The sequence below is a fragment of the Cornus florida genome, unplaced genomic scaffold, assembly GCF_030987335.1.
Source record: "Cornus florida cultivar Cherokee Brave unplaced genomic scaffold, ASM3098733v1 CherokeeBrave_3.0.0_Hap2_Chr09, whole genome shotgun sequence".
NCBI classification, from domain to species: Eukaryota; Viridiplantae; Streptophyta; class Magnoliopsida; order Cornales; family Cornaceae; genus Cornus; species Cornus florida.
The window spans coordinates 41,892,829-41,918,003 of NW_026775579.1; the positions used below are offsets into that span (position 1 = coordinate 41,892,829).

Consider the following 25,175-nt stretch of genomic DNA (forward strand, 5'->3'; position numbering starts at 1 on the left):
AGTAGCCTATTCTCTCCGGCTTTATCAAGGTCAAAATTTAGCTTTTTAACTGCCCATAAGGCTTTATGCTCTAGCTCAATCGGAAGATGGCAAGGCTTTCCATATACAAGTCTATAAGGAGACATGCCAATGGGAGTCTTGTATGCCGTTCGATAAGCCAACAAAGCATCATTTAGTTTTCTTGACCAATCCTTCTAGGTGGGTTAACCATTTTCTCAAGAATATGCTTAATTTCCCAGTTAGACACTTCAACTTGCCCGCTTGTTTGAGGATGGTAGGGAGTGGCTACCTTATGAGTGACGGAGTACTTAAGAAATAAGTGCCTCAAGAATTGATTACAAAAATGTTTTCCTCCATCACTTATTATAGCCCTTGGTATACCAAAACGAGCAAAGATATTGGATTTGATTAATTGAATGACCACAGAGTGGTCATTTGTTTTGGTAGCACATGCTTCCACCCACTTGGAAACATAATCAACGGCAAGAAGAATGTATTGAAAACCATAGGACGTAGGAAATGGATCCATAAAATCAATGCCCCATATATCAAAGATCTCAACAACAAGTATATTGGTCAAGGGCATCATATCTCTTCTAGACATTGTCCCTATCTTTTGACATCTCTCACATGATTTGCAAAAATTGTAGGCATCTCTATGAATAGTGGGCCAAAAGAGCCCACTTTGAAGAACCTTCAAGGTAGTATTCTTTGTACTAAAATGCCCACCATATGCAAGAGTGTGACAAAACACTAGGACGCTTTGAATTTCACTCTCCGGAATGCATCTTCTCACAATTTGATCCGGACAATATCGGTATAAGACAGGGTCTTCCCAATAGTAATTCCGGATGTTGGCAAAGAAACGATTCTTTTTATTCTTCGACCAAGAAGTTGGTAGCTTGCCTACTACCAAATAATTCACAATGTTGGCAAACCAAGGCATTTTTCCATTAGAAATTTAAAAGAGTTGTTCATCCGGAAAAGAGTCACAAATTGGTAGACTAGGGAAAGGCTCTATCGATAATCTAGAAAGATGATCGGCAACCACATTTTTGGTGCCTTTCTTGTCCTTGATTTCAAAATCGAATTCCTGAAGAAGCAAAATCCATCTAATTAGCCTAGGTTTTGTTTCCCTTTTTGTCAATAAATGCCTCAAGGCGGCATGATCAGAATAAACAACAACCTTGGACCCTAAGAGATAGGAACGAAATTTATCAAGAGCATATACTACGGCAAGTAATTCTTTCTCAGTAGTGGAGTAATTCAATTGAGCTCCCGAGAAAGTTTTACTTGCATAATATATGGCACAAGGAAGCTTACCCACTCTTTATCCCAAAATTGCCCCCATGGCATAATCAGAAGCATCACACATGATTTCAAATGGCAATGACCAATTGGGAGGTTGCATGATAGGAGCAGATGATAATAATTCACGCAATTTGCGAGAAGATTGCACAAGGGTCAAGCAATTTTGCTAAAGTCTTTGATAAAATGGCGGTAAAAACTAGCATGACCTAGAAAGAAGTGAACCTCTCTCACCGTTGAAGGTGGAGGCAATTCAGAAATAAGCTCGACTTTCGTTTTATCTACCTCTATTCCTCTCCTTGAGATAACGTGACCCAACACAATACCCTCTTAAACCATGAAATGGCTCTTTTCTCAGCTAAGTACAAGGTTAGTTTCACGACATCTTTTAAGCACTTGATCTAAATTTTTGAGGCATGCACTAAATGAAGACCCAAAAACAAAAAAATCATCCATGAAAACCTCAAGATACTCTTCCACCATATCCGAGAAAATTGACATCATACACCTTTGGAATGTGGCGGGTGCATTGTACAAACCAAAAGGCATCCGTCTATAAGCAAATGTGCCGAATGGACATGTAAATGTGGTTTTCTCTTGGTCTAGTGGGTCGAGGGCTACTTGATTGTACCCCCAAATAGCCATCAAGGAAGCAATAATATTGTTGTCTGGCCAATCTCTCTAGAATTTGATCAATGAATGGCAAAGGGAAGTCATCCTTTCTAGTGGCGGCATTTAATTTGCAGTAATCAATGCATACACGCCATGAATTGGCGGTACGCGGTACGCTTAGAGATTTCCTCACCCTTTGCATTCTCAACCACCGTAATCCCCGATTTTTTGGGAACTACTTGAGTTGGACTCACCCATTTGCTATCGGAGATTGGGTAAATGATTCCGGCATCCAAGAGTTTGACAACTTCCTTCTTAACTACCTCCTTCATGTTTGGATTAAGTCTCCTTTGGACATCACTAAAGGGTTTTGTATCATCTTCCATAAGTATGCGATGCATACAAATAGAAGGGTCAATTCCCTTAAGATCCGCCACACTCCATCCTATGGCTTCCTTATTTTCTTTAAGCACACTTAAGAGAGCATCTTCTTAATCTTTTTCAAGACTTGAAGAAATGATAACCGGAAGAGTCTCTTTTGGTCCTAAGAATGCATACTTAAGATTGGAAGGTAGAGTTTTAAGCTCAAGAATTGGTGGAGAGACTAAAGATGAGACCGGTGGAGTGCTAGAGAGTGGAGGAAGATGTTCTATTGGAGTTTTCCAAGATGAAAAATCTAAGCTTGCAACAGATTCCATAAGATTGCTTACTTCATTCATTGAATTTTCATCATCAAATCCACAACTTCCATACATTTCAAGAAGACAAAAAGCTAGAGGATCATCGGATAAAAGAGATAAAAGACTGTCCTCAATTGGTTGTTTCATTACTATCGTTGGAATCAATTCCTCAACAACCTCATCTAACACATCTACAAGGCAACACTCATCTTCATCCATGGGATGTCGACTTGCATGGAAAACATTAAGTTTGATCATCATATTGCCAAAAAAGAGGTCCATTATCCCGGATCTACAATTAATTGTTGCATTTGCGGTGGCAAGGAATAATCTTCCTAAGATGATTGGGATATGGTTGGAGGGATTAGCAACCGGTTCGGTATCAAGAACTACGAAATCAACCAGAAAGTAGAATTTATCCACCTTGATAAGAATGTCCTCAACCATGTCCCTAGGTGTTTTGACGGATCTATCGGCCATTTGAAGCACCACCGAGGTTGGCTTCAATTCATTCAACCCTAATTGGACATATACGGAGTAAGGAATCAAATTGACACTTGCACCTAAGTCAAGAAGAGCTCTACAAATTTCATGGGTTCCAATTACATAAGAAATAGTCGGAGCACCGGGATCTTTGAACTTAAGCGGAGTGTTTTGTTGAAGAATGGAACTCACTTGCTCCGCGAAGAACACTTTTTTAGGGCTTGGTCCCTTGCTCTTCCTCTTTTGTGTGCAAAGATCTTTCAAGAATTTTGCATAAGGTGGAATTTGCTTAATAGCATCCAAAAGAGGAAGATTGATATTGAATTGCTTAAAAACTTCCATCATGTCATGTGTTTTCCCTTCTTGCCTCCCATAAGGCGAAGTTTCTTTTAAAGTATAAGGGAATGGAGCTTTTGGCTCACAAGACTTTGCAATTTGAGAGGATGATGGAGAAGATTGAGAATTCTGGTTAGGAACATTTTCATTCAAAGGAGTAAGAGTGGAATTGGGAATTGGATGGGTGACAACTTTAGGTTGCACCGATTCACTATCTTCCTTTGGTAGTTCAACCCTATTGTCCACTTGCTTACCACTTCTCAAGGTGGTGATGGCTTGCGCTTGAGCTTGGGAAGAATACCCCGATGTAGGGTTTGCTTCCACACTAAATTGGGCATTTGGATTCCTCTAGGGTTGAGTAGGTAATTTCCTAATTTCTCTTGCATTCAATGCATTAGCTATGGTATAACGACCCTGGATTTTTTAACCCAGTGTGTCTTATGATGAACCATAGTTTGACCCGATAACGGATCTGAAATACGGAAGCGAAAATAGAAAACAAGACTCTAAGAAGTCAAAGTGACCTTCCATGAGGTCGTGGAACTTAATGAGAACTGATGCGGAAGTAAAGATCAAAAATATGACAAATAAGCCCCCATGGGCAAAATAGTTATTTCTGAAAACTATGGACTCGGATGCTACCGAGCACACCGCTGGAAGTACAACGAAAAAATAATCAAGATAGACTTAAGAATCACATGATTCGGAGTCCGGACGAAGGAGATATGAAGCTCCAAAGTCTCATAAAAATCAAACTTTCCGGGTTAAAAATCAGTGCGGCAAGGGTACTTTATAAGGGGTAAAATGGTCTTTTTAGATAAAAATAGATGCAATTGATCATTCCATTAGATAGAATAGGAAACATTAATGAATCTAGACTCAAGAATCACTTGATTCGGAGTCCAGATGAAGAAGATATGAAACGTCAAAGTTTTAAAAAAAATCAACTTTTGGGTTTAAAATCAGTATGGCAAGGGTATTTGACAGGGGTAAAATGGTCTTTTAAGATAGAATTGGATGCAACCGTGTATACCGTTTTATAGACCAGAAAAAACTAATAAATTTAGACTCAAAAATCACTTGATTTGGAGTTGGGATGAAGAAGATATGAAGTCTTAAAGTTTCAAAAAAACCAACTTTCTAGGTTCAAATTTGGGCAGGACCTGCACCGATTTTTGGACTTGAAATGTGGTTTTGAGGGCTTAAACCACATTTTTTGGCAAAAAGTTGTGAACAAACCCCTCCCCCCCCCCCCCCCCCTCCAAAATCATGTTTTCTACATGGCCATGTCAAGAGAAGATTTTATTTTACAAGTGAAATACCCGAAATGCCCTTTAGATCAGCATTTTTTTCCGGAAAAACCTGGAACGCACCAGGTTTCCAGATCTGCGAGTTGTTTTCGGCATTAAAACAATTTTTTTTGTAAAAACACAAAGAAGAAACCCCCCCTAAAATCATGTTTTCTACCCAAAAAGCAGAAGAAAACAAAAAAAATACACTATGAAGTACCCAGAATGCCTCTAGATCAGAAAAGGGCAAGAGAATTAAAAAGCTGCTATATGCATAACAGAAAGCTGAACTTTGCATGAGATTTTTGGCACCAACGCGACATTTTCTGGAAAAACACAAAGAAGAAACCCCCCCTAAAATCACGTTTTCTAAGTGACCATATCAAGGCCGAAATTTATTTCCCGAAAAAAAATTCCAAAATGCCCTTAAACCGGATTATGCAAGAAAAATGTGAAATGAGTCCATAGGAGGCTCAAATCACAAAAGAAAGGGTTTTTCTTCAAAACGACCATGCACGCAGACGTAACTTATTTATTAGGACGCGGTACAATGATCCATGGCCTAAAAATACCGCTGATGCAAAATCCGACCCCCCAACGGGCAGAAAGGTAAAAATGAACAAGAAAAGGGAAATTTGAAAACCAAAATTATCAAATGATTTCAAATTACCGTTTGGCCCTTAGCCATACTTCAAACATGATTTATAAGACCCTATGAAAGAATAAAAATGAAATTACCACACCCGATGCAAAAGTTATGAAGCAATGACGTAGCATTTTTCAATATTTTCATAATATTTCATGAAATCAAAAATTACATATGATACAAATTAGATGTCATTGGCCTATGGCCTCATCTCATACATGTCAAATACATTGTAAAGAGTGTACTTATGTACACATTACAAAAATAGAATCAAATTTACACATTTTGACATATAAAGCTATAAACGGCATTTCAAGCCAACATTTACATGAAATGAGAACTTCAAGTCTACAAATCATCCAAGCATGATTTGAATCTCAAATCTTGATCCCGGTACCTGAAAAATGTCCCCACTACGTGGGTGAGTAATATAAAGCTACTTGAGGAAGATGAGCATACATCGACCTAGCATTCTACAATTATATCACCTTAAGATAAAACATATTAAAAGGGCTCATGCCACCTAACGTCTATATCAAAATGAGACTCAGGGATCATCCTAAGCTACTCATGCAATTGAAATGAATAACGACATACAAGTATACATGCTCAAGTACACTAAATCGTATTAAAATATGATACACGACATACAAGCATACATTTCCGAGTATACTAAATCATATTAAGACAAGACATGCAATGTCTAAGCATATGTACATAAGTATACATTTTATATGGAAATCTCATAAATCAAGTATACGAACACAAGTATACTAAGCTAAAAGAGATACGCCTAAAACAAGTATACATAACACAAGCATACTAAATGAAATTTAAACTCACGGAGCAAGTATACAAGTTCAAGTATGCTAAGTAGGATTCAAATATCCAAAGCAAGCATCTATTCTCAAGCTACAAGTAATCCATGATTAACAACTTGAAATTAAATACGAAATTAAATAGTGGAAAGACTAGGACATAAGGTCGCTAGACCAAGTAAGTATTTTCGGGTAATTACGACCCACAAGGTACCACCTAGTGCGCACATGCATAAGTTATTCCGGGCAATTACGACCCACAAGGTACTACCTAGTGTGCACTTATGACTTAGAAGAATCTTCTCTCCGTACTAGAACCAAACCTTAGCCATCACGTGAAATATGTCCTTACAAGCTTCCCAAAATCAATAAGTTCAAAACTTATACCAAAATCAATAAGTTAGACCAAACTTATATTGAAATCAATAATGCATAAAACCATCTTCCATGCACAAATAAGGTTGAATCCACACAAACCATGTCCTAGGATTCAGGTCTAAATAGCATATGACATGTCAAGTCTCCAATATGCAATTATACACAAAGCAAGAATATTTTACAACAATTGAATCACATTACCATCCTAAGCCACAAGTACTAAATAAGCTTCAATTTAGTAACAAGCTTTCAAGGTAAACAATTGTAATATTCTAACAAGTTATATACCTACACAAGATATATTTAAACAAGCTTTACAAGTCAATGATATTTTATATCATGCTAAGTCCAATTACCATTTTAAAAGGCCCCAAGTACTAATTCTACATCCAATTAGTAATATGCTCACAAGGTAATTAATTTCACTACATTAAAAGGGATTTTCAGCCTAACATGAAAAGTTTCTAGATTTCATATTAATCCCAAATAAACTCAAATTAATTATGTTAAAGGACATAGCATAGTCTTTACATATATTATACCCAACATCAATTTAAGTGACTACAACACTTAAAAATAAAATTAATTAAGCTAATTAATTAATTTTCTCTAGATTTTCAAACATATATAAATATCCTCAATTTAATATATGTTAAAGAACTCACCAAGGCCTACTTTAATATCACATTACAAAATGATTCCATGCTTGATACAACTAGGTGAATTAAACTTTCACAAAAGATAAATATTAAATAAAATTTGCAATTCTTATTCAAATAATCTCAATTTAATATATATCAACCACCATACCAATGCCTAAATTTCTAGCATGCCACAATTTAATTCTAAGTTACCCAGCATCATGAGAATTAAATCTTAAACAAAGAAAATAATTAAATTAAATTCTATAACATGAACAAGGCATGCTCACAAGTTGTATATGCTCATATAACAATCAATACAACCTTAATATAACCCTAAAACACCCCCTACCTTAATTTGAGATAAAAATCTCAAAAGCCCACCGAAAAAAAAGTGCTCTGAATCCGACGATACTGAAGGGTTTTGTCGGGGACAACACAATCTACATGAACCCACAAAGAAGCCCCATCAAAATCACTACTTGACTTCAAACCCGAACTCAAAATTTGGCCAAAAATGGGTTCTAATAAGGGTGAAAGAAGCGTGTAGTCAAGACAAACACAAAACGCGAATGCACTATGACTTTATAACAAAGGGAAGAAGGTTTAAATGAGATGAGAAGGGTGGCAGCCCCCCTTGGGCTGACATGGAAGATTTAAGTTGTGCATGGAGAGGGGAGAAGATTACTTTTTGACTTTAAGTCCCCCTATTTATAGAAAATCTAAAAAAGTGCCCCGAACGGGTCCCGCCGGGTCCAGAAAAGTGAAATTTGAGCAGATGCGCTCAAACGGCAAAACTCTGTGAACAAAAAAGATTTCAAATGAGAAAATATGAACAACAGAAGAAATGGCGTTAGAAACCGAGTCCCGAGCAGAAAGTTATGCCCGAACAAGTTCGGTGGCAACCGGGGTCAGAAACTCTAAAACTGGAGAAAAATGACCAGAACGGAATTCTATGAGCACACGACTCGACGAAAAGTGAAAATGAATCTCATACGAGAATCCAGGCTCAAAACGAGGTATTTTTACAAAAACTTTCATTAATTGCACAATGGCCCTTCCAAAAAGTGAAAACTGCACTTATGACCTAGAATGAAAATATCTTCCAAAAATATTTTCTTAAAAACCCCTGAAATAAAATATCTTCAAAACATATTTACGAAAAACACCCCAAGAAAAGAAAATAATTCCAAAGAACTTTGCATCCATGCCCCTATAGACACTGGGAGCAACTAGAGTACTTTCTTGCAAAAGTAAAGATACGTATTTCGTGGAAACCACTTAGAATGAAGATACGTGAAGTCAAAAACTAACTCCAAACACAAGGAGTGAGGTTTTGTCAACAAAGTGACAAACTGGGAAAAGACAAAATAGGGAAAAAGACGAAAAGTGAATAGTGTAAAAAAAATGAAAAATGTGGAAATGACTCGGTCCTCAAAGGAAGTTGTCAATCCAAAGGAAAGATTCTCATAAACCATTTCTGAGCACTCGAGACGACACTAAACGACGAGAAACCGAACTTAGAAAAGGAATTTCAACGAAAAAAATTCATCCGTAAAATTCTAAGGAAAAAGAAAAGGAAGGAAATGACTGGATCATTACATATGGTCCCAATTTGGGATTCAATCTTTGATATAGATTGAGAGTGGGAATGCAACAAGTTGGTATCCTTTTCTAAGCTACCCAAGGCCATCAAAACCTTGTCTTCAAATGTAGAATTACTAGAAAGTGCTTGAAGATAATGAAAGCCAACTTGGGAATTATACATTTGAGGATGTGAGAAGTCATTCATTCTTTGATAATGGAAAGAAGAAGAGACGAACCCTTGAGAACCTCCATTTCTTTTATGAGGTGGAATGTATTTTCTTTAAAGATTTTTAGCTTGATAAGGGCTTTCATTCCACAATGGAACATATGCTTTTGAATAAGGGTGAGCAAATGTGGTATTAACTTGTTCAAAGTGTTCATTAACAACATGTCCATGGGGACAATTGAAAGTAGTATGCAAAACACTTGAACATGTCATGCAAGGCTCACAAAGATGAGTTGTATGATGAAAAGGAGATACATTGATAGCTGGTTTTTGATTCAACAAGAATTGATCAAGTTTTTGAGAAAGAGTTTTAACCTCGGCTACAATTTCCCTTGAATTTTCAATTTGACACACTGTTACACTTTTCTCCTTTTTAGTAAAACCATGATCAAGCTGAGAAGTGTAATATTTGTGCAAAGAGTTTTCACTCATTTTTTAAAAAAGGTGCCAAATGTCATCTTTATGTTTTCCAAAGTATGAACCTCCACATGAGGTATCAACTATGTCCTTTTGCATGTCGAATAGGCTTTCATAGAAGTATTGGACAACTTGCCATTTTGGAATACCATGATGTGGATACTTTCTTAGCAAGTCATTCAATCTCTCCCAAGCCTCATGCAACAACTCTCCTTCCCTTTAAGAAAATTCTCTAATTGAAGCACACATTACATTGGTCAAACTTACGGGGTAAAATTTTTTTAAAAACTCATTTTGCATTTGTGCCCAAGATGTTATTGAATTTACCCCTAAAGTGTTGAACCAATGCTTTGCTTTATTTTTAAGTATGAAAGAGAAGAGGAGTAATTTAAGAACTTCCTCCGGGACATTCATGTACCTCACGGTGGACCATAGTTCAAGAAATTCATTAAGATGCCTATATGGTTCCTCTTCATCCAAGCCATAAAAGAGTGGACACATTTGAATGGTCTCGGGCTTGATTTCATATTGATTAGCCTCAAAATTAGGCAACACAATGCAAGTAGGTGCATGGTATGCATGAAGATTATAATGATCACGAAGGACCATTGGAGGAATTGGAGCTTGAACTCCGGGGTCATGTTGATTAAGAGGTAGGTTTTGCATGAAGTGTGGGCCTAAGTATCCAAGATTACCCTCTAGATTTTCCATGTGAATGCCTAGAATGTATGATAGGACAAGGTATATACAAGACTACAAATGACACACAAATCACAACAAAACAAGCAAGCACTCCTCATTTGCAACAAATCAATAATCAACAAACTTCCTCCACATATAATGATCCCATACTCCCATGCTTTGATAACAATGCAAAGAAAAACAAATTGCCTCCACACGAGCTCATGATGTATCTAAGAAATTAAAAACAAGCCTCCACGCGGGCCGACGATTTAACTAAGGGATTGAGTAAGAAAGTCTCACAAAGGTCCTTTAGCACTTCAACTCCAAATTGAAAGCTTAGCTTAGCAAAAAAAAAAAAATTAAAATTTTTTAGCTCTTCTCCTTGCTTGCTTAGCTTCTTTGCTTGCCTACTAGCTCAATGCTCCTTGTCAAAGATGAACAAACACAATAAGTAATCTAAAGAAAATAAAAACAAAGTAAAGACACGATCAAAAGAGTACTAATTCCCAATTGATTCCACAAATACGACGTTGCTTAATCCCCGGCAACGGCGCCAAAATTTGACGAGGCCGCTTGATATACGCCAAAATAATGTAGTAAATGTGCGATTCAAGAAAAGCTTTTAGGTCAAGTTTAAATTTATAAAAACCACTACCACCACTACTACTAACGTAGCAAGAGTGAGTAGGGATCGTCCCAAGGGATTATACGTGTTGGAATTTAACTTCAACTCTAGCGTATCACAAGATTGCAAAAGATAGAGATTGGTTGATTACTCTAGAAAGCAATTAATTAAAATGAAAGTGAAATAAAACTAATTAGAGATAGGGATTTAAGAGATATGAAGAGAGGACTTAGGGTGTTGGAATCACCACTAAGCTCGTGTAATTAACCATTTGCTTTTCATTAATGGGGAATACATTGTTGTGAACAAAATGCGACAACCAATTGTAATATTAAGCATGGACCATCTAATTTATGTATGAATTGTCTACCTAAACTAAGTGTAGCACAACCCATCAATTTTAAGCATGACCCGTCTAAGTAGCAACAATTGTAGCACACATCAATCTAAAGAATCATGGAATTTGCAATAATACCTACCTACAAGCATGAATTAAATTGTAGAACAACCCATCAAGCATAAGTATAAACCATCAAATTAATTGACAAACCTATTCAATGAAAACCCATGCTTAACCATCACTAGATTTTCAATCAACCATACATAGACATGCAATTAATATAGAAAAACTAGTGTAGAGATTAATTCCCAAATAATCACACATAAGACAACATGTAATCAAATAGAGAATCAATAGAAAGAATTAATTCATATGAATCATGTAAGAAATAATTTCTAATTTAATCACACATAGACATGTAAATAAACTAGAGAATTAATAGGAAGAATTAAACCATAGAAATCATAGAAATATACTAAGATTCATGAAATTCACAAGGATAGAACACTAATCACAACAATATATATAAATCCCCAAAAATAGAAATACAAGGGTTTAGATTACACAAGACTTAGGACTCATCCAAGCCCTAAGTGTAGATCTAGCCAGTCATGGAGGAGGTGGATGTGGTCATGGAATTAAGCTCCAAATATGGCTCCATCTTCTTCTTCTTCTTCTTCTTTGAAGCTCTAGAGATGGAGAGAGAGTGTAGTCTAGAGATGGATCTTCAGATGTGCCTCCACTTCCCTCTTTTCTTCTAACCCTAATCTCTAGCTTTTCTAGAGAGAGAAATAAAAAAATACAATGTAAAAAATAAAAAGATAAAAAGCTTCTTTACAAAATGGGTCACTTCCCTTTATATAGAAAGTCCTTTTCTTAGTCACTAAGTCAGGAATATAGCTCCAAAAATATCTAATCCCGTACTATGTGGTAGGTGGACTTTTGGGCGCGCACGGGAATAAGACAACTCGCTGCCAGCAAAAGTTCGATTGATCAGAGAAAAAGTTTGATCAATCAAAGAAAAGTTCGATCGATCCAACTTTGATTTTCGATCGATCCAACTTTGATCGATCTCACTTTCTGCGATTGATCTCATGATCGATCTCACTTGGCAGCTTTTCAGGATTAGCCTCTTTTTGCTCCAAATCAGCCTCCTTTTGCTCCGGATCCTCACCAAGACTTATTTTGACTCCAAAAAGGCCTTAAGAAACCATTTTTAGCCTATTTTAATATTATTGACCTGAAATAGACAAAAACACAAATAAGTACTAAAACGGGAAAATAAGATAGATAAAGGTCCTAGAATACTCAAACTTAAGGGGTTTAAAAGTGTACTTTTCAACGCTCATCAATATATATACATGTGCTTAAAAACTCAAAAATGGCAACAACAAATCATAGGAAGCTCTAGATCTACTTTAGAGAACATGGAAATTACTAGATTAAGCTCGAAAATTGAAAACGAAATTTAAAAACTTACCACAAAGAGAGTGAGAGAAGTGGACCGAGAAAGATGAGATGAGAGGAGATCGGAGATAGAGATTTGGGGCTTGTGGGATGTCACCGGAGGGTCGCCGAAAATGGGGAAGATGAAGAAGACGCTGGGAGAAAAGAAAGGGGCTTTGGATCGATGTTGAAATTGATATAAGTGACCCTTGGGTCATTTTTAAAAAACTGTTCCCGACCTGTTCGATCGATCACTTGGGTGATCAGATCGATCGAATACAGATGGATCATGAAGGTGCTCAGATCGATCGAACCCACAAAACGACAAAATATTTTTGAAAATTTTTTATTTATTTTTTTTTTTTTAATTTTTGAAAATGAAAAATCTTTTTGGATTTTTGAAATATTTGAGAAATTGAAAAATATTTTTGAAATATTTTAGAGAAATTGAAAAATATTTTTGAAATATTTTAGAAACTGAAAAATATTTTTGTAAATTTTTTAATTAAAATATGAAATTCAAAAAGTCACAGTCAAATGGGGCGCAAAGATCGATCAAAGGTTGATCGATCGGAACTCGATCGATCAAACAGGTGAAAACCTGTAGAGATCTTCGAACGATACACAGAGAGATGATTTTTCATGGTTTAAAAAAAATTTCTAAGTATGGGACACAGATCGATCTGAAGGAAAGCTAGATCGATCTAGGAATACTCAGATCGAACAACAAGAAAGTTCACATGATACACAGAGTGATGAAATATGCAGAAATTTTCGCAGGATGGGACAGGAAGATGGGAATATGCAGGGATGATTGTTCAATCAATCGAACCTCTTCTCAGATCGATCGAACAGACACTAAATGTCTAATTCGAAAATGATAACACATGCATTCCCTATCAAAGTCGTAAACAATGTGTATGATCCCAAAATATATCTAGATGACGCAAGAAAAAAAAAAAAAAAAGGTAAAATAGAAATGAGGGAGGAATAGGGTTAAAAACCCTACGAATCACTAGTGTTTAACGTCTCTAGCAAGACGTTGGGCTCTTTTAGCCTGGATCAAAAATCTTGTTGTGCATCCCCTCCTTAGTAGGGTGAAAAACACTTTGAACCCTACCCAACAAATTGTTCCCTAGAGAACTCATTGGATTTGATTCAAAGGAGATTGATGGTCTTTGATTAAAGCAATTTTTGGGCCTCTATACCTTTTTAACACTTGGTTTGAAAACATTTTTCTTTAAAGTCTTTTTGGAAAGCAAACAATGGGAATGTTCAACATCAATCAAACACTTAAATTTTTCACATTCATTTTCAATGCATTTTTCAATAACACAAACCTCTTCATGTTTGTCCAAAGAATTGGGGGTTGGATTGAATATGTTCAACTTCACTTTCATATGCCCAAATAAAATTTTCATTATCCTCGTCCTACAATTTATGTTAGCATTAGCGGTTGCCAAGAAGGGACGGCCAAGGATAACCGAAATTTGGCTCTTGGGATTTGCAACTGGTTCCGTGTCTATGACTACGAAATCGACCGAGAAGAAGAATTTATCAATTTTAATCAACACATCCTCAATAATACCCCGGGGCTTTTTGATGGATCGAGGGCTAGTTGCAAAACCACCGACATCGGTTTTAAATCTCCTAAGCCCAATTAAATATACACTGAGTATGGAAGAAGGTTCACACTTGCTCGTAAATCAAGAAGAGCCCGGTTACTGACATGGTCACCAATGATGCAAAAGGTAGTAGGTGAACCAGGGTCTTTGAATTTTGGAAGAGTGTTATGTTGCAATATTGAGCTCACTTACTTGGTTAAGACAACTTTCTTTGGTGCTTGGCTCATGTTCTTCCTCTTTTGTGTGCAAAGATTTTTCAAGAATTTGGCGTACGTCGGAATATGTCTAATTGCATCCAAGAGAGGAAGATTAATCTTCACTTGCAGAAACATTTCAATGATTTCATTCACTTTGCCTTGTTGTTTTTCAAATGAATTTGATCCTTTTAAGGCATCCGGGAATGGAGCCTTTGGCTCAAAAACCTTTTCAAAATCCTTTTTCAAAACATTTTTAACATAAGAATTTTTTAAATCATTCTCAACAAAATGATCATGCACATGCAATGAAGGAGGAATAGGATGTAAGACGGGACGGGTGTCAACTTTCGGTCGCACCGGTTCACTCTCTTCATTTGATTCACCAACCTGGTTGTCAACAATTTTTCCACTTCTCAAGGTTGTCACCGTATTGACATGCTCAATTGTGTGACCTTCCGATGAAGAATTGGTCTCCACAATAAATTATTGCTTGAGAGGTGGATTCAAAAACATCTTCCCCTTTTCCCTAGCATTTAAGGTACTAGCTATTTGCCCAACTTGGGTTTCTAGCTTCGCAATGGATTAAGAATGAAAATGAAGTAATTAGGTGTTTGCCTCCAACGTACCCAAAGCAGTCAACACTTTTTCCTCAAAAGCTGGACTCCTAGAATTTCCTTGAGAATAAGATGATTGATTAGGAAAATGAGAGTTAGAAAATTAGTTTCCATGTGACGATTGAAAAAATGATTTATAACCTTAGGAACCTTGGCTTTGCATTAGGGGTGGAACATATTTGCCTTGAAAACCACCTTTGGGGGGGTTTGAGCCTTCCCCTTGGCTTTTCCAAGAGAAGTTTGGATGGTTCCTCCACCCAGGATTGTAATGTGTGCCATAGGGATTATTCCCTTGGTTGACAAATGCAGCCTTTACTTGTTCATGGTTCTCAGTTTACATATGTCCATGGGGACAATTGGAAGTAGAATGTAAAACACTAGAACAAGTCATGCAAGATTCATTGGAATTGTGATGAGAATGATTAGGGGAGGAAGGAACTTGATTTACTGAATTTTGGTTGATCAAAAATTGATCAAACCTTTGAGATAAAAACTTGACTTTGACGGCTATGTCATTGGAATTGTCAACTTGATATAAGCCGACATTCTTCCTTCCACTTAGATTTCTACCATTTTTTGAAGACAAAGATCGATGCATTGAATTCTTACTCATGCTCTCGTGAAGACGCCATACATCATCCTCATGCCTATCAAGATATGAACCACCCATGGAAGCATCTACCATTCCTTTAAAATTATCAAACAAACTTTCGAAGAAAAATTGCACTAATTGCCATTTAGGAATGTCGTGTAATTACCATTTAGGAATGTCGTGATGTGGACACTTCCTAAGTAAATCATTAAAGCGCTCCCATGCCTCGTGAAACAATTCCTCATCCCTTTGAGAAAATTCTCGAATTGAGGTTCTCATTGCATTGGTCTTTGAAATCGGATAGTACTTTTTCAAGAACTCTTGTTACATTTCTACCTAAGAAGTTATCAAAAAAGGCCTAAGATTGTTGAACTAATATTTTGTCTTATCTTTAAGGGTGAAAGGAAAAAATTTTAATCTCAAAACCTCTTCCAGCATGTCCGTGTATTTCATGGTGGAATACACTTCAAGAAACTCATCCAAATGTTTGTAAGGTTCTTCACTTGGAAGTCCATGATAGTTGTGAAGCATTTGAATAATTTGCAGTTTAAATTCATAGTGATGTGCTCTAAATGGGGGCAATCGAATGCATGTAGGTGCATTATATTCATTTGGCACCTAATGGTCACTCAAAGCAATAGGAGGATTCATAACAGGTGGTGCTACATAAGCACCATGATTAGCTTGAGCAATGGGAGGTTGTGGAGCAAAAATTGGCCAAGGCATTCCCAATAGAACATGGCCTTGTTGTTGTGGTGGAATGAATGGTCTTGGCATGCCTAATAGTACTTGAACGTTGTCATGATGCACATTAGGGTGAAGGATACCTTGTTGGTTGATGTGACCAAGGTCCTCCATATGGTCCTCATTGATGTCTTCCATTGATGAAATGGAATCACTAGACTTACCCCTTCCCCTAGGATTGCGAACAACTGATTCAAGATGAAAATTAAGTGGGACAAGAGTAGGATTTAATGATCTACGACCATGCATGCACAAACAAAACAACTAAAACTAAGCAATTAGCAAACACTTCGCCTTCGCAACAAATCAATCAACAAACCTCCACAAAGAATGATCCCATACTCCCATGCTTTAAACAATATGCAAGAAAAATAAATTGCCTTCACGCAAGCTCACAATCTATCTAAGAAAATAAAGACTTACCTCCACACAGGGTGACGATTTAACTAAGGAGAGAGTTAGAAAAGCTCACAAAGGGTCCTTAAGCTACTTCAAATTAATTTCAATTTTTGCTTTGCTTTGCAATTTTTATATTTGTGCACTTTTGCTTAGCTTAGCTTGGCACTTTGCTTTTGCATTTCCCTTTGCTTCACTTCCCTTGGCTCAATTCACCTAGCCAATAAAAAACAAATATAATAAGTAACCAAAGTAAAATAAAAATAAAGACAAGATAAAAAGAATACTAATTCTTAATTAATTTCCAAAATACGACGGTGCCAAATCCCCGGCAATGGCGCCAAAACTTGGTGCGAGCCTAGCACTAGTTGCAAAACGAGGTATAGTGTGGCCAAGTTTAAATTTATAGAATGCCACTACCACTTCTAACTATAAATATAGTTAGGGTGAGTAAGGATCGTCCAAAGGGAAATGGAGTGTATTTAGCTTGGAAATCAATGTTGGATTAGTAGGTTGAATGATCAATGATGTTTTAATTGGTTAATTAACAACAATGTCAATCAAATGGATGCAAGGTAAAACAATTGAAATAGAGTAAAATGTAGAGAATATAAGAGAAGGGCCTTGGGACTTAGAAGTCATCACCAAACATCACCTTTCTAGACACTCAATGTGCAGTGAATGAGGGGGATTATGTGTTGCAATACTAGTGTGTCATTAATTGAATCAACAAGCATGGATGACTAAATAAACATACATTGTCTAGCCAAACTAGTGAATAGTACAATATATCAAGTTAAGCCATTATTCCTTCCTTTAAGTCCATGATCAATACACATCATCAAATTAGAGAAATATACTACTTGCATTCATAAGTATGGAACATCAAACAACAAGCATGGATTATCATCCCATCTTAAAAAATAAGTCAACTACACTACAACTAAGCTAGGGACATGAAAATTAAACTAATTAAACTAAGGAAGAGGTACAATCCATCAAGAAGTGAGTATGAACCATCAAACAAACCACAAGAGTATTCCATTAAAGCACCATGCATTAACCATCACTAGATTCATAACATCAACACACATAGACATGCATCAATGTCACAAAACCTAGAGATAAACACATGAACATCTATTCTAGCATACATAGACATATGAATAGAATGAAATGATCAATTTAAAGTATTAGACTACACAAATCATTGTAGAAACAAGATATCAAGATAAAAATTACAACACAAATCCCCTCAAAATATAAAGCATCAAAGTCTAGGAGGCATGTTTAGGGCTATCTCTAGCCCCAAGAGAATGGTTTAGCCACTCATTGATGTAGTCATCCAACCCTCAAAGGCCATCTTTATGGTTGGAATGATCTTCTTCTCCTTAGATGAGTGGAAGAACTCCCAAATGGTGTGTGTCTCTCTAATCTCTAGACTCCTCTAACCTCTCTTGTGTATATGGTTCCTTTCTCTACGATTGTATATGTATAAAATGGCCCAAAATCCTTATAAAGGTAGCTCAAGTGTCACACCCAATGGTCAGACCTCGTGCACTAGGACCTCCAAATGATTGCACCACGAGCACACCTTTTAATTGGCTAGAACTCTATTTTTTTCTTGCACTTGAGGAGGTTCGATCGATCACAAGAGTGGTCAGATCGATCGAACTATGGCGGCACCTTTTTGGAATAATGACAAATCTGAGATATTTTTGAAATATTTTAGGAAAATGACAAAAGTGATAGGTGGGGATAAGATCAAAGAAGTCCAATTAATTGAAGTAATGTTGGATCGATCGAAGATGGAATTTTCCTAAGGATAAGGACAAGAGGCTTGATCTTTCTTGGCATGGTTGGAATGATCACTGTGAGATTGATCGATCGAAGATTACTATTTTCCACCTCTTTGCTTCCACTTTGCTCCTTTCTTCCACTAAGCTTTAGATTGCATCTTTTATGCTCTAATTCAGCTGAATTGATTTTTTTTGGGGATAAGTGCCTGAAAAGGGAAATAATATGAAATTAGACTAAAACGGGAAAATAAGATAGGATAAGGTTCTAGAATGATCAAGCTTAAGGGATTTAAATGCGCACTTTTCAGTGCTTATCATTGTCAAAGTCAGTCGCCTTTAATATCAAGAACGAAAAGACGATGAAGTCTGTCATAGTAGACCTTTCTAGTATGTATGAACAATCATCTGCAGTGAATAAGGTACACTTGATCAAGAAATTGTTCAACATGAAGATGGTCGAAGGTGGTAAATTCAATGAACATTTAAATGCGTTCAATGAGATTGTTGGGCAATTAGAGTTTGTTGATATCGACTTCAAAGAAGAGGTCCGAGCACTGTTAATTCTAGGGCAGTTACCCGAGAGTTGGAGTGGCACAGTTACAGCGATCAGTAGCTCTGCAGGGAAAACCAAGTTGAAGTTTGATGAAGTTGTGAGCATGATTAACTAAAGAAATCAGAAGGCAAATAGCAGGAGTTTTCACCAGTGGTTCAGCATTGAATGTTAAAAGTAGAGGCAATGGTTCAAACAAGAAGAAGGGCAACATTAATGGAAACAGAGGCAGATCTAAGTCAAGGAATGGAAAGGCATAGTTTCAACATTCCAGAAATTCCACAGATCTCAGTGACGTTGGGTGTTGGAATTGTGGCAAGAAGGGACATTACCGTGTTGATTGCAGACTTCCAAAAAAAGGAACTGAAAGAAAAACTAAAGCAAAAGTTGTCTTAGAAGAATCAGATGATGCGTTGATTTACTATTTGGAGAGCAATGAGGAGTCATGGGTTTTAGATTCCATTGCATCGTTTCATGGAAGCTCAAGCAAAGAGCTATTTAATAGCTGTGAACCGGGTAACCTTGGCAAGGTGTATCTTGGTGATGATCAGCCTTACAACTAACTTGAGGAAGAATCTGATTTCAGTGGGATAATTATCAGAGGAAGGATTTATTACAACCTTTAATGAAGACTCATGGAAAGTTTCTAGAGACACTATAACCATTGCACGTGGTGAGAATTCTGGTACTCTCTACATGACTACTAGTGCTTATGGATCTATAGCAGTTGCAGAAAACAGAGAGGACCACAACCTTTGACACCAGAGGCTAGATCACATAAGTGAAAGGGGGATCAAACTTATGCATTCCAAGGGGGAAACTACCAGGCATACGAGCAATTGATATTGACTTCTGTGAGAGTTACGTGATGGGCAAACAAAAGATGGTCAGTTTCAAGAAGAGTGGCAGAGATCTCAGAAAGGAAAAACTTGAGCTAGTTCACAAAGATGTCTAGGGGCCAACCACTTTCTCACCCATTGGCGCAAAATCCTATTTCGTGACTTTCATTAATGACCACACGAGGAAGGTATGGGTTTTTTTTTAGCACAAATCTGAGGTATTTGATGTATTGAAGAAGTGGAAGGCCATGGTGGAGAATGGGATGGATTTGAAGATCAAGGGGTTGAGGTCAGAAAATGGTGGTAAGTATTAAGACACCGGCTTCAAGAAGTTCTGTTTTGAGTATGGGATCAAATTAGAGAAGACTGTGTAAGGAACCCCACAACAGGGGTAGTAGAACGGATGAACCGAATATTGACAAAGAGAGCCAAAAGTATGCACATATATTCAGATGTACCCTAACGACGGCCGTTCCAATACGCCAAACTGAATGTAGTGAATGTGTGGTTCAAGAAAAGCCTTTTATGTCAAATTTAAATTTATAAAAATCACTACCAACACCACTACTAACGTAGCAAGAGTGAGTAGGGATCGTCCCAAGGGATTATACGTGTTGGAATTTCAACTTCGACTCTAGCGTACCAAATGATTGCAAAAGAGAGTTGGGTTGGTTGATTAAGCTAAAATGAATTCAACTAAATAAAATAATATGAAGTAAACAAGAGAGAGAGAGGTCTTGGGGTGTAGAGATCACCACCAAGCAATACTTTTCCAAACCATAATCAAGTAACTAATGAGGGAAATGAATGTGTTGCAACAATGTTGTGTGTGTAAAAGACATTCAATTGGTAAGGGTGACTCAACAAGTGCAAATTGTCTCAATCAACATGTGTGAGGCCACAATACATCTATTGGTAGAGGAATATATTGTCTAAACATCATGTGAAGATAACAAAATAACAATTCAAGTCATTGAACCTTTCATTAAGCTCATAGTCCAAGCAATCCATAAGGATGACTTAGTTAAACATGCATTATCTAAACATCATGTGAGAGGTACAAAATATCTATTGGGAGAGGAATAAATTGTCTAAACACATGTGAAAGATACAACATATATTAACTAGTTATTAATCCTTCATTAAGCTCAAAATCCACATACAACACAATATTAGAGCATATGCTTCTTGCATTCAAAAGCATAGAACATCAAAGAACAAGCATGAATTGTCTTCCCCATCTAACACTACACTACAACTACACTACTAGCATGAAAATAAATTAAGGGAGAGGTACAATCCATCAAGGAATAAGTATGAACCATCAAAAGACATAACAAGAGCATTCCATTAAGCATATCATCTTGATAATCTCTAGATCTATAGCATCAATACACATAGACATGCATCAAAAACACTAAATCTAGAGATAAGCACATGAATATCCTACTCTAGCATACATAGACATATGGATAGAATAGAATAGTCAATTGGAAGCATTAAACCATACAAATCATGAAATAATCCAGATTTATATATACATGAATATCAAGATGTATCATACAACACTAATCCCTCAATAATACACAAGATTAGAGTATAGAAAGCATGCTTGGGGCTAACTCTAGCCCCAAGAGGATGTCTAGCCACTCATGGTAGTGATGATCCAACCCTCAAGGGCTAACTCCATGGCTGCTCCTTGTTGGTGAAGATCTCCTCCAATGGTGCTCTAGCTTCCTCCCTTCTTCCTTTCCAAGAATAGCCTCCAAGATGATTTTCAATATGTGACAAGAGACTTTCCTCTAAAATGATTAGATTATTGTAAATGAAGTATGTAGCTATGTGTTTAGTTAAAATTGTATGCTTGTATAAATTAATTTCATGTTCTAAATGTTTTCTATGCTTGATTATTGATGAATGTAAGCATGCTATATTGTTTTTAGAAATTCTTATAAAGCATACTAAGTGGTTTGGACTTGAATTAAATGTATGATTATGAGAATTGACATGGCATGAAATGGTATGATGCATTCATGCATAAGCATTAGGAAGAAATGAAAAAATGATTTAAAAAAGAAAGAAAATGATTTTTGAGAAAAAGATTTGATAAAAGATTTTTTTGTGAAAACCCGGACGCCAAAAGGGTACTAAGGGTCCGTGGTTTTAATGTAACCTAGAAGGAACTAGGGAAAACCCTTAGCGTGGTTGAGCTTTCTGGGCCCTAAATGACGCCTCGGGGCTACTAAGGGTCAGGGACAGTGGTCAATCCTTCTCTCGTGTCGCCACAGGGTACCGAGGGACGGGTTACATTAATAGTTTGAAAAGTGATGAATGGAAGTGATTTTAAAATGGGGAGCGACATAGCACGGCATTGCATTTTATGGCACAACATTATTTGGTTTTAGCCTTGAAATTATATTATATTCTTCCTTGGTATAGCATGATCCTGTTTCCTTTATTTTTATGTATTGCTTGGATTCACGGGGTCATAAGAGGTGTGTCTTAGGCACTACCTACTGAGCTTTATGCTCACCCTATTATTTAACATTTTTTAGGACATGGGAAAGAAGTGGCGGGTGACGTTCCACCACAAGCCTAATTTGGATTACAGGATCATTTTGCTATTTTTGTATTTAAGTCCCATCATTTTTTTTTTTATTTTTTTTTTTTTGTAAAACCTTAGTTTGTTATATTCGGTATAAAGACTTATGAACTCTTGTTATTGTGATTATATTCATGAACTGTAACTTTAATATAAGTTGTCTAAACATTGTAAGACGTGGACTTTTGATCTTAACCATATTTTTTGGACTGTAACAATGATATTTGGACTAAATGGTATTAGAGCATTTTATGAGAATTTTTGGGTCGTGACAAAATTGGTATCAGAGCCAGGTTCGAAAACTAGTAGGACGACGGGTAGAGGCCTACCTAGGGTGTTATGGAAGGTGGATTGTAGATTGCATTGTTTATGTATTAAAGTGTTTGTTATCTGAGAAGCATGCCTACTTCTTACTTGCTTACATGTTTACGGTTTTAAAAGGGCATTACGTGTTTAATTGCTAAAATGTGTGTTATATTGCAATGATGATGAAATGTGTAAATAATTGAAAACATGTAAATTGTGAAGGAAAAAAAAATGACAATGATGAACAGGATGTTTATTTATTTATATTTTACATAATGATTTAATGGACTCGTTGTTTAAATTGATGGGATAGGACACGATTGTGTCAAGGTATATGTTTCGGTTATTATATACATAAGTATGTATGTATAAAAGTATGTGGTCGAGCATGGGATGGTTGCTAGTATAGTAGAGTACTTGTCGCGGCATAGCTAGTTGTGTGAGTTTTAACCTAAGTAGACGAAGAGCTAGGTTGCTCCAAGGTTGTTTGGGTGTCGGTTTTTATCGAACGAATGGCGTAGGTCTTTAACTTGTGAATCGAGCTATTCGGTACATGGTTGCTTTAGTTTTTCGTTGTTTTTGGGGCGTAGTGCTAAGGGTATGACTTTCGAATGATTGCGTATGGCACGGCACGACGTCCAGGGTGAGACGTATGAGTTTCTTATGTTCGCACGTGGGTTCCTGTGACCGTGGAAGTCAAGTGTGTGGGTGAGGGTTTCAAGGGAGAAAGGTATGACCTTAGGAAATTGGTGTTTGTGACATGAGTTACAGTTTGGTACGGTGGTTCTTTTCGAACCAGTTTATGATAAGTGTGATAGAGGTTGCTAGAATCACTGGTGTAGTTTATCGATGGTAGACGTATTTTCTGGGTATTCTAGTACGATCCACGAAAAGTGTGGTGGTTCTGATTGTTGAGGTGTTTTGTTGGACTCTGTAAGTCTAGGATGGCGTAGGCATTGACTGGAGCCATACCAATGTTGGGTGATTAACTATTTGATGTGATTCAGTTCATGGGTTGTAAGAGTTTGTTTTAGAGACTGGTTTGTCGAGGGGTGATCCTCATTTTGGATGGCTACAGGAGCGTGTTGTGGACAATTGACTCTTGGTGAGTGACGACGGCCGTTCCAATACGCCAAACTAAATGTAGTGAATGTGTAGTTCAAGAAAAGCCTTTTATGTCAAATTTAAATTTATAAAAACCACTACCAACACCACTACTAACGTAGCAAGAGTGAGTAGGGATCGTCCCAAGGGATTATACGTGTTGGAATTTCAACTTCGACTCTAGCGTACCAAATGATTGCAAAAGAGAGTTGGGTTCGTCGATTACTTCTAGAAAAGAATTAATTAAAATGTAATAAAATAAAGAGTAAGTAAGAAAGAAAGGTCTTGGGGTGTAGAGATCACCACCAAACAATACTATTCCAAACCATAATCAAGTGACTAATGAGGGAAATGAATGTGTTGCAACAATGTTGTGTGTGTAAAAGACATTCAATTGGTAAGGGTGAATCAACAAGTGCAAATTGTCTCAATCAACATGTGTGAGGCCACAATACATCTATTGGTAGAGGAATATATTGTCTAAACATCATGTGAAGATAACAAAATAACAATTCAAGTCATTGAACCTTTCATTAAGCTCATTGTCCAAGCAATCCATAAGGATGACTTAGTTAAACATGCATTATCTAAACATCATGTGAGAGGTACAAAATATCTATTGGGAGAGGAATAAATTGTCTAAACACATGTGAAAGATACAACATATGATAACTAGTCATTAATCCTTCATTAAGCTCAAAATTCCATTACACCACAATATTAGAGCATATGCTTCTTGCATTCAAAAGCATGGAACATCAAAGAACAAGCATGAATTGTCTCCCCTATCTAACACTACACTACAACTACACTACTAGCATGAAAATAAACTAAGGGAGAGGTACAATCCATCAAGGAATAAGTATGAACCATCAAAAGACATAACAAGAGCATTCTATTAAGCATATCATCTTGATAATCTCTAGATCTATAACATCAATACACATAGACATGCATCAAAAACACTAAATCTAGAGATAAGCACATGAATATCCTACTCTAGCATACATAGACATATGGATAGAATAGAATAGTCAATTGGAAGCAGCAAACCATACAAACCATGAAATAATCAAGATTTATATATACATGAATATCAAGATGTATCATACAACACTAATCCCTCAATAATACACAAGATTAGAGTATAAAAAGCATGCTTGGGGCTAACTCTAGCCCCAAGAGGATGTCTAGCCACTCATAGTAGTGATGATCCAACCCTCAAGGGCTAACTCCATGGCTGCTCCTTGTTGGTGAAGATCTCCTCCAATGGTGCTCTAGCTTCCTCCCT

The 25,175-nt window shown here is 36.7% G+C and overlaps 1 pseudogene; it reads left to right on the top strand.

Moving 5' to 3' along the window:
* The first annotated feature begins 15,719 nt into the window (after positions 1–15,719).
* On the top strand, positions 15,720–15,818 carry LOC132275780 (small nucleolar RNA R71; annotated as a pseudogene).
* Positions 15,819–25,175: the final 9,357 nt, after the last annotated feature.